Below are 11,718 nucleotides of genomic sequence, written 5' to 3' on the forward strand. Positions count from 1 at the left end.
TACATTACAAACTCATCATGAAGGAACAAGCCATGTCAAAGAGGTTTTCAGGAGAGAAAAAAAACTTAACAAGTTGATGCGGAAAGCTACCAAATCAAGTTATCCAAAACGTGAGAGACATAGATGAAGGAAATGAGGGCACATAATGAGGAGACTTGCAATTACTTGTTTAAAAGTCCACGACGATTCTGGAGCAAATCAACATTTACATTTGATTCAAAATGTGATGTCTTAGTCAATAATATGTCTAAAACCTTTAATAGTGTCATTATTAAAGCAAGAAAAAAGCCAATTGTGACACTGGTCGAAGAGATAATAGGCTACTTAATGGAAAAATGGGAAACCAATAGAAACAAAATGGATAAGTTAATTATTGGGTCTCTATTACCAAGAGTAAAGGGAAAAAAATTGGAGAACATATAAGAACTGCGAAGGTTCCACTTGTGTATGTAATTTTCTAAATCAATTTCAACTTACTCCTTTATGTGTTAATTTTATAATAGTTTAGTCCCTTAGTTTGTCTATAACTCGTCCTTAAATGTTTCAATTTTAATTGGATATGTTTTTTTTTTGTGGTAAAGATTGGTTGGTGAAATAATTTATAATGTGAGATTCATCAACCAAATTGGTGAGAAGTATGTAGTTGATCTTTCATAAAGGAATTGTTCTTGTAGAAGATGGATGCTGACAAGGATTCTTTGTTTCCATGCAATTAGTTGTTACACAAGTAGGAAAGATGATCTCGAAATTGCTATCCTTGCAATGAATAAAGAAGAAGCTTATTTGGAGTGTTACTAGCTAATCATCTTCCCAACAAACGTTCAAAATTTATGGTCAAAACATCGGGTTGTGACATAATACCACCTCCACTAAAAAGACCTCCAGAGATACCAAAGAGATCAAGGAACAAAGATGCAAAGGAAAAAAGGTATGAGTTAGGAAATCGTACAAGGATAAATCACATGAAAGTGTAGCAATTGTAAGCAATTTGTCCACAACAAGCTATCATGCAGCCCAAATTGGTCAATCCCAAATTGGCCCATCCCGACCTATCCAACCCCAAACCAACCAGTCCCCATCCAAAGGAGGCAACCCTAAATCAGTCCTCACCCAAATTGTCCAACCCTAAACAAGTCAGCCCCAACCAGTCACAACCCAAATCACAAAAAAAGATCTAGGAAAATTAGACAATCTTAACCATCACAAACTTCCCAATCTCAACCTACACAACCTACAACACAATCCATTACCATAAAACAAAGCAAAACTATTTCTCAACAACCATCACCACCAAAAGAAAAAAATGTATACGTAAAATGCCCAAAATACCCTCATTAAAATTAAGAATTTACCATTATAACTTAAACTTAAATATCTCTTCTCTCTTTTCAAGATCCAAGTGTTCATGTTTATCTCCCTCCTGCCCTACGAAGTGCGAATACGATCCTGAAACTGTGAAAATACGATTCATCAACTTCACATCTCGCCCAGTTTCGCATCTCGCTCAGTTTCGCTCATCGTCTCAGTTGCCCTCACCTAGTCGCCCTCGTCTCAGTTGCGCGTTCAGTTTCGTGTCTCGCTCAATCGCCCTCGCCCTCAGCCCTCGTCCATTCGCCATCGCCCTCGTCAGGTTCGAATTTCGATTCGTATTATCATCAGATATCAGAATTGATGTTTCATGTTTGGAGTTTTATTTTTTAGTTTTGTTTGTTTGGAGTTTGTTTCAAATTAGATGTTAATGCTGATTTTTTTTTGAGTTTTTTGTTGCACATAAGGTGTTTGATTTTTTGTCCAAATAAGGTGTTCGGGTTTTTTTGTTGCATATAAGTTGTTCGATTTTTGTTTCCATTTAATTTTCACTAAAAATATGTTTTATGTTTCCTTAATTGGTTGATTTAGATAAGTTTGTCATAATAAAGAATAGCAAAAGAATTGATTCTTTTTTCAAGAGGAAAATTTTTTAGAGTGAAAGAGATGAAGAAATTATAACTTCTACATCTGAAACTATGTATGAGAATCCAAGAATTGAAGAAAATGAGAATCATCTTTCCAAGGTTCCTAGAGTTTTCGAAGATGACTTTGAGAAATGTTTAGAACGTGACCCCATAAAGTGCCTTCAAATTTGGCAATATCTACCAAATAAATTGGATGCAATACGAAGAGCATATCTAAAATTTGGTCCTTATCAAATAAATTTAGATGAATATCCTTTATCTGGCAAAGAGGTTTATCCAAGACGGTTTCAATATGCTTGGTTTAACATATTTTTCTTCATGGCTAGAATATTCACCTTCTAAAGTTGCTGCATATCGATTGTCATGCTATCTATTTAGCAAAAGACCAAGTAGACGTCTCAGATCAGATGTCTTCATTGGTACGGGTTTTAGAAATTGGAAGAAAATTAAAAATGGAAAATTTTGCACCTTTCTCAAACACATAGAGATGTATCCTTGCTCACCACACAACAATGCAATGAACGCTTGTTTAGACTTGTTGTATTAAGTTAGACATATTAGGGATACTTTTCAAGTGCAAAGCTCAAAACAAATTTTGAAGAATCGAATACGTCTCAAGACATCAATTGACATTATTCGTTGGTTAACACTTCAAGCTTGTGCTTTTAGGGGACATGATGAAACTAGTGGGTCAAGAAATCAAGGCAATTTTCTTCAATTGATAAAACTCTTGGCAACTTATAATGATGAAGTTGCAAAAGTTGTGTTGGAAAATGCTCTATATAATTCCAAGTATACTTCACATCAAATTCAAAAAGAGCTCTTGCATATTCTTTCTAGTAGGGTGAGAAAACATATTTGTGAAGAAATTGGTGATTTCAAATTTTGCATCGTTTTAGATGAAGCTCGTGATGAATCAAAAAAGGAACAAATGTCTCTTGTGTTAAGATTTGTTGACAAAGTTGGTTTACAAGAGCGATTTTTTTTTGTGGCATATGTTAAAGACACTACAGCTTTAACTCTATAAGAAGAAGTATGTGATATACTTTCTCGACACAATCTTGATATTTCTAACATGCGTGGTCAAGAGTATGATGGTGCTAGTAATATGAGAGGAGAATGAAACGGTTTACAAGCACTATTTATGAAAGATTGTCCTTATGCATACTATGTCCATTGTTTTGCTCATCGATTGCAACTTGCTTTGGTTACAACATCAAGAGAAGTTGTTCCAATTCATAAATTTTTTGAGAAGCTAACTTTTGTTGTTAATGTTGTTTGTTCTTCTACTAAGCTTCATGATGAGTTACAAGCTGTTCAATTAGAGGAAATTGCACATTTGCTAGAAATTGATGAGATTGTAACTGGTGAAGGTATAAATCAAATTGGTACTTTGAAACGAGTTGATGATACTTGTTGGGGATCACATTTCTCTTCTATTTGTAGCTTGATAAATATGTATGAGGCAACTTATACTGTTTTAAAAAAAAATACAAATGAAAGAGGAAATTATTCTACATGTGGGGATGCTGATAGTGCCGATAATTATTTGAAGGCGTTTGATTTTATATTTATCTTGCATTTGATGAAAGAAATTATGGAGACAACTGGTATACTTTGTCAAGCCTTACAACAACAATCTCAAGATATAGTTAATGTCGTGTGTTTGGTTGGAACTAAAAAATCTCTTATTCAAGCATTGAGAGAAGATGGTTGGGATGCTTTATTTACTAAAGTGGAGACTTTTTGTGAAAAACATATATTGAGATTCCTGATCTCAACGATGTTCATTCAACAACAAGATTTGAATGCTCTCATCTTCGACAAGGTCAAATTACAATAGAGCATTATTTTAGAGTTGAAATATTTTTTACTGCCATTGATTAACAATTACAAGAGTTGAATGACAGATTTAGTGAGCAAACAATGAATTTGTTAACTCTAAGTTGTGATATGACTCCTAAGGATAGTTATAAAGCTTTTAACATTGAAAAAATTTGCATTCTAGTTGAAAAACATTACCTTGTGGATTTCAATATGCAAGAGAAGATTAATTTGAAATTTCAACTCCAACATTTCTAGGTTGATGCTCGTCAAGATTTAAATTTGAAGAATTTATCAACTATCCAAGAATTGTGCTCATGTTTGGTTGCAACTGAAAAGACACAAAATTTCTACTTGATTGATAGACTACTTCGTCTTATCATGACTTTTCTGGTTTCTACTGCCATAACTGAAATATCTTTTTCAACAATGAAAATAATTAAATCTAGGTTAAGAAATAAGATGGAAGCTGGCTTTTTGAAAAATAGCATGACGATTTATATTGAAAGGGAAATTACTGCAAGTATCAGTTATGAGTCTATCATTGATGATTTCAGGTTAATTAAATAGCCTAGAGCATTACTTTAAGGTATTTTTAAGTCATGTAGTTAAATTATTTGATATATCACTTTGTGTTTATTATAACTTTATTTTTTGCTATATAATATTATTTGTATATTTAATTTATAATTATATTTTTATGTCGGCCACCCCAAGCTTTTTAGTCAAGCTCCACCACTAGTCCTTGCAAAATCTTAATCATATCTTAGACATACTATATGTATCTTCTTGTGTGTGTTTCTTCTTGTAAATAATCCTTGATCATATCTTTTTGTAAATAATTCATATCTTGTTGTAGATTTTGATCAACTATTCTTGTAAATAATTCATATTTTCTCTTCTTGTTCATAAGATCTTCATCATATCTTCTTCAAATCTTGACCATATCTTTTTTTCAACTTGGTCAAAGATTTTCTTCAATTATAAATCTGAATTAAATCTTATTTTAGATTGTATTCAAATACACGATTCTTCTTTCATACTCTTTCTTGATTTGAGTTGGAATGGATTCGAGTTGTTCTTAGATCTTCACAAGTTTTTGATTCGGTTAAGTCTTTTTTTCATACTTAATTCTTTCAATTTCAACGATTGACTTTTCATTAGATGTATTGACTTTCTTGTTGGAGTGAGATGTTGTGTTTCTTGAATAACGATAGTTAGAGGAAGAATTGCATGACTTATAATTAGTGGCATTAGGAAAATCAGCTCGTTGAAACTTCAAAGTTAGTTCATCATTAGAGGTTGCATATCAGAGGCAACATTTGGAGTGTGTTGCACCATTTTGATCAGCGGATTATAAGCTTCTATGATTTGAATAATCTCTTTAGAGTTAGTGATACCTTGATATGGATTCTTTAGAGGCACCCTGATTTTGTGCACATCATAGATATGTAAGAGCTTAAGAGGTGTGCTTCAAATTCAGTCTTGAGATAGTCTTTAGAGCCATTCTTTAGAGGCACTTATCAGGCCAAATCTTCAGACCAAAACATCATATCCATACTTTAGACCCATACATCAAACCCAGAAATCGGAGGCAATTTTCGTAACTTTCAAAGACATGTTACTTTCAGAGGCATATGTTCATAGGAAGACGCGTATACTTTGTGTTCCTCTAGTCATTTCTTTTAGTGACTTTCCTCTGGTACATTCCTCTGATTTTCTTCTTCCATTTTTTGCATACTTAAAAAAGACATTAATCCAAGTTTATTGTTCTTGTAAAATATTTTTGTTAACATCAAAACTATAAGTAGAAAACCAACTTGGTTCCAACAAGTTAATGGGAACCCAACCTCAAATTTTAATTCACATATGCATCATCAACCTCTTATCCTTAACAAGTCACTCAAATCCAACCCCAACTCAACTCAACACCACAAGGATTAATAACATTAATCAAACATCAACGTCTTTGCCTTTCTTTGTTGCTTTTACTTTTGATAACTTCTAAGGATATAGTTTGAAATTATTTTACAAGGCGACACATGAATCCATTTTATAAAATAGTATTCTTATGAGTAAAGTGGGACAAATGATGAGGACTGTGACCAAGGTAGGTAAAAAGGTAGAATTGAACATGGTTTTGAGAAATGGATTTTTTGCGAAGAGGGGTAAATGACGAGGATTGTGACCAAGGTAGATAAGAAGGTAGAATTGAACATGATTTTGAAAAATGGATTTTTTGTAAGTCTATAAAATGTCTGTTGAAAATTTGTTTTGTTGGTGAAAAAACCTAACAAAAATGTGGTTTGATATGAAACATGGAAAAAGATGAGAGAAGAAGAGGGTCGATGATGAATAAAATAAAGATAGAGGAGTAGAAGTTGAAGAAGACCAAGAGGAACAACTAGATCTGAAACCTTTTGGTTTTTGTTCATCATTTCCCAAATTTAGAATTTATTAATTCTTTATCCAACAAATTATTTGTACAATAATTATTAAAGAAGACTACTGAAGTTTATTTGGTGATTAGTTCTGAAAGTGGATGAGTCAGTAAGTTTTCTATTTAATCACATATGATATATCATCATTATATGTCCCCTTCAACTGATGAATGACTAAACCAAAAGCTTTTTTTTGTAATTACAAAATCAAATTAAAAGAAAATATTTTTACAATGACTAAAATAAAGTGGTCCCTATTAGAAGGATCTTTTACATATTTAAGTCTTAAAACTAACTTCAAACGATACATAATATTGAACTCAAATAATACATAATATTGGTTCGCCATAAACAGCTTATACATAAACTTAATATATTAACTTAAACTAATATTAAATCAATCAACATTTAACAACATACAACTTAAACTAATTACATCAATTTCCCCCCTAAAATGCACATCATCGTTGAACAAATTACAATTAAAAGTAAGCAAATAACAATGACAAAGTTCAAATTTTTCTTTGTCAATTTTGCATCCTCAAGCATCTTCATTATAGTCCTTCTAAGTGTTGCATTTTTCGTATCTTTTTGGACACATTCTAAGCATCCTGTATGTACAACTTGTTGTTGTTGCGATTGTTGTAGATGTTTTTGCAAAACGTGTTGCTGAAGTTGTTACTTAGGTGCATAAACTAACACCAAATAAAAAAAATCTGCATCCATAATCAATATCACTACTCTGCAAAAAACAAACAAAACTCAACACATTAAAAACTCTAGAAATAGCAAATTAAAAACCCAAGAAATAAAAAATGCAAGCTCATAAATTTAACAAATCAATGTGGTAGAAATTTGAAACTTATCACAAAGTTTCTACTGCTCCAAAATCTTCTACCTCTGTTTGGTCTTAATTTGTTGATTGTTTGAATAACAAAGTTCATACCACAATAACATTGTGGTCAGAATCCAACACGCATCATACTTGAATTCTACGTAGGGTTGTCATTACTTCTTGAATTCTAAGAATAAGCTGAGTTTGATGTCGTCACAAACAATAATTTTGATGACATCGATTTTTAGGGTTGATGCTTTGGGGGTAAACAAAAACCTATTTTTTTAAAGTTAGAAGATGAATTCTAGCTGACTAAATTATCGTTGCAACTACATTTGCTATGTCACATTCTTTTGACTCCTCGTACGTTTTTGGGACACTTCAATAGTTTTTGAACACAAAAAAAAGTAAACATTACAATATAAGATAAATGACAAAAAAATGTAATTATGCCTAAATTAAATTACTAATAAGATAACTATGACACCATTTATTGAAAATGTGTAGAAATTTTGATATATTTAAAACTTAGGTATACTTCAAATAGTAATATAAAATCATCAGGCAAAACCATCACAACTGATGTGATTCCACTTAACTTAATACATTAATTAATCTCTTTACAAAATATATCTTACTCCATGTCACATGGTCATAACCAAAATACAAAATAGACTTAAATAATACATCTTAAATTTAATACATGACTCGATAAATGAGACTCTAACTGAGCTTATTCGTAGGTCAACTGAAACAGTTCGTACACGTGAAAATTTTATGTCACACAAAATGTTTGTACATGTTATTGACTATAGAAGACATCACTAACATTTAGATTAGGAGAGAACTTTGGATGTAAATAAAAATCATATACTCTAAGCATAGACTCAACTCTCACAAGCAATATTTAAAAGCTCAAACTCAATAGATTACATTAGAAATAAGAGAAATAACAATTTTTCAATAGATTGCATTAGAAAAGCTTTTCCATCTTAGAAAGAGATATTTATTTCTTGGTAGCAACATTTTCCTCACAACCTTAACAATATTAAGCTACAAGTTTGAAAATACTTGAGTATAATTAGTTGACAAAATTATACTTTAGCAATTATTGGTGAGTTGACCGATTAATGGAAACATCTTCATATTGAAGGAGTTGAATGTAGCTACCAGGTGGATAATAAATTAGTATAATAAATCTTGTGTATTGATGTTTTCATTTCATACCCTCTTTACTTTTTAGTATAGAGTCTTGCAAAGGGGTTTCAAACAAATACTATTTCACTAAAAGCTTTGATAAGACCAAGATATGAGAAATTATTTTAGAACATAATTCAAATCATTTTTCTTGAATTTTTTTTATTACATTACACATGACATTTATGATGAGATAATATTTTATGGTAATATTGACAATAAAGATAAATAACATAACTTAAAGATAACTTTTATTATAGAAAAAAATTGAGAATAAACAAAAACTTTAATGTTTTGATCTCTATAATTATATTTTATCTTAGAACATTTTACATTACACACCATATTGATGTCATGTCAACTACTTTATGCCAACTATTTTATTAAAATATACATATTTATAAATATAATAATAATTAGTAATCTTTTATAGTTTCCATCAACCATTAAATCATTACAATTATATATAACTTTATTTATAGCTATTTCAAAATTTGATTATAGTGTATTTTTTTTTAGAATAAAATTTAATGTAAAATGATGTTGCTCTAGTTTAAAGTAAAGTAAATTTTAAAATTAACTGAACACTTACAAATAAATTTATTTTTGACTCCTTTAAATATCATTAATAAAGATCAAACCTACAATTGCATACAACTCTTAAATCTATGTTGTTTAAAAATTAAACTCATTTAAATATATTATTATATACTCCTTCCATTTCACAATAAATGTCTTATTTACGATCTTTCTTGTCTCAAATTATTTGTTATTTTACTATATCAATACATTCACTAACTATAATTAATATGAATAATTTAATAAATAATTTTTTTTATTAAAATCGATTGAATTAATTATTTTCTTAAATATTATTTGGGTAAAACATTTATTTGATAAAACCTTTATTTGATAAAACATTTATTTATTTTTGACACATAATAAAACATAAAAACATTTAATTAAGAATTTTGATAAATGATCGTCGATTTGAGAATGATTTTTGATTAATATTAAGACCACGCTCACTCCTCCTTCTTTCACCAAACACCTTTTCTCTCTTTCCTATTCTATCCTTCTTCTCTCTTCTGTTGTCATCTCAGGTACTCTCTCTCTACTGCAAAACCAATTTAAACCCTAATTTCACACATCACACTCTTCGCTTCTCGTTTCACTCTCTAACTCAAAACTCCACTTTTTCTCGCTCCACATTCATTGTTATTGTTATTTATGTGTTGTAATTATGCACATGTATGATTCGACTATGAATTGATAAGTTTGTTTTTTGAAACTCGAATTGTTTTATCCATGATCATGATTTGGATCTGCTTGTTTTATTGCAGGGAAAATTGAGGGGGAATAATCCCTCTTTTTTTTTTCTTTTTCTTTTTTCTTTTTTTTTTTTGTTACTTAAAATTTGTTTTTGAGGAATTAAGGGTTGGAATTTATGTCCTTCAATCAATCAAAGTCCGATAAGAGCGACGCCGCGTACAGACGATCCGGCCGATCCGCCAGCTTCAATCAGCAGCGAGGTTCTTCCGGTGGTTCTTACGGCAACAAGGGAGGCACCGGCGCGGCGGCCGTGCCTTCACCCTCACTCTCCTCTTCTCGGAGGTTAGTTTCTTTAGATTTCCAAATTCATGTGTTTTTACTTTTTTTATGTTTTTGTTGGTTGTGTTTCTTTTTCTATTTTAGATTTTAGTTTATGTTGTGTTGTTTTCAGTTTGAGGTGGTGTAGATTTTGAAATAAGATTTGAGTGAGGTTATTACAAAAACATTATATGATTATTTTTTTTTTGAAATAAACACTATATGATTATTAGCGGTGTTTTGTTTTCTTATCTTCGTTTAGGGTTTCCAAATTCATGTATTTTTTATTTTTTAATGTTTTTGTTGGTTTTGTTTATTTTTTTCTATATTTTAGATTTTAGTTTATGTTATGTTTGTTTTCAGTTTGTGGCTGTGTAGATTTTGAAATGTGATTTGAGTGTGGTTATTACAAAAACATGATATGATTATTATTTAGTGGTGTTTTGTTTTCTTAAGTTTTATTGATACTGATTGTTGCTCGTGTTAGTTTTAACAAGAAGTCTAATAATCATGCACAAGGTGGACCGTCTAGGGTAAACCCTACCCCGGCTAATTCAGCTCCGTCTAATTATGCTTCTGCAGTTCGAACAACGCCGAATGGTTCTCACGTACAGCCGCAATTTCATGGTAAGCTTGGACTTGTATATACTAACAAAATGTTTTTTTTTTTTTTGAGTGATTGGTCTTGTAGTGTAGTTCATTAGAATTACTTGTATTCCATTTTACGGAAAATTGAGTGTTTGGTAAAATGTGATTTTCTTTTGTGGATGAAACTCATCTATGTTGTATCATAGGTAGTGTTGTTCATTAGAATTACTTGTATTCCATTTTATGGAAATTGAGTATTTAGTAATATGTGATTTTCTTTTGTGGATGAAACTCATCTTTGTTGAATCATAGGTGGATCTGATGCATCAGTTACAAATGCAACTGCCAAGCCATCTGAATCATCAGCTGTTCAGAGGAGCACCAGAGTTGTTCCTAAAGCTCCTCCTACTTCTCAACCTCCCCCCATGAGTTCAGATTCATCAGCACCTACAACCCCTCCTAAGGGTATGTTATTATTACTTATGTAGGTTGTTTTGAAGTACCTAAGATTTGGAATAAGTGTTTTGGTTTCTGAATTCTGGTTTTGGGTTATATTTGAAAAATAAATTTTCTTGCCTATTACTTGTGGCTTGTGAGAGTGATCTATGTTTTGCTATCTTCCCCAGGTGATGCATCTGTAGCAATCTCTTTCCAGTTTGGATCTGTGAGTCCTGGCATTATGATGGCAGTAAGTTTTTCATCTGCAAGTTACTTAGCATACACCTGAAGTTTAGTATTACACAATGCCTAGAATTTTAGGAGGAGTTGATCATTTTTTGTTATAATTATGTAGATTCCTGCTCGCACAAGCTCGGCTCCTCCTAATTTAGATGAGCAGAAGCGTGATCAGGTATGCTATTTATTCTTTCTTTTTTCCCTTTCATCTACATTTTTCTACTTAGTCTTGTTTGAAGTTGACGTAGTGTGCTTGTTTTCATAGCAATGTGAGTAATTTTTATCATATCTAATATCATAAATTTCAGGCGCGTCATGATTCTTTAAGGCCTGTGCCTTCTGTGCCAACACCTCCTGTTCCAAAGCTGCCTGCAAATACAAATATAAGTGTCGCTGACCAATCTAAGGCTGGGGAGACTCATACTGGTACAAGGGCGAAAAAGGATACTCATGTGACACCTTTACCTCCAGCTAGCCTGGTGCAGAAGCCTTCTGTTATTCCTTTACCTGGCATTTCAATGACAATGCCATATCATCAGTCACAAGCACCTGTGCACTTTGGTGCTGCTAATCCACAGATTCAGTCTCAGGGTATGTCAACTGCATCTCTTCC

At 31.6% G+C, this 11,718-nt stretch overlaps 2 pseudogenes across 1 annotated transcript in view; both read left to right on the top strand.

Moving 5' to 3' along the window:
* Positions 1-830: 830 nt before the first annotated feature.
* On the top strand, positions 831-9,605 carry LOC101498354 (uncharacterized; annotated as a pseudogene).
* Positions 9,222-11,718, top strand: part of LOC101492497 (eukaryotic translation initiation factor 4G-like) — a 10,366-nt pseudogene continuing 7,869 nt past the window's right edge. Inside the window, exons 1-7 of the transcript XR_012162299.1 lie at positions 9,222-9,355; positions 9,596-9,866; positions 10,330-10,469; positions 10,743-10,895; positions 11,057-11,118; positions 11,224-11,280; positions 11,414-11,718. The exon at positions 11,414-11,718 is cut by the window's right edge and continues 974 nt beyond it. The product of XR_012162299.1 is annotated as a eukaryotic translation initiation factor 4G-like (transcript). The remainder of the gene's footprint in view (positions 9,356-9,595; positions 9,867-10,329; positions 10,470-10,742; positions 10,896-11,056; positions 11,119-11,223; positions 11,281-11,413) is intronic.

The sequence above is a fragment of the Cicer arietinum genome, chromosome 3, assembly GCF_000331145.2.
Source record: "Cicer arietinum cultivar CDC Frontier isolate Library 1 chromosome 3, Cicar.CDCFrontier_v2.0, whole genome shotgun sequence".
NCBI classification, from domain to species: Eukaryota; Viridiplantae; Streptophyta; class Magnoliopsida; order Fabales; family Fabaceae; genus Cicer; species Cicer arietinum.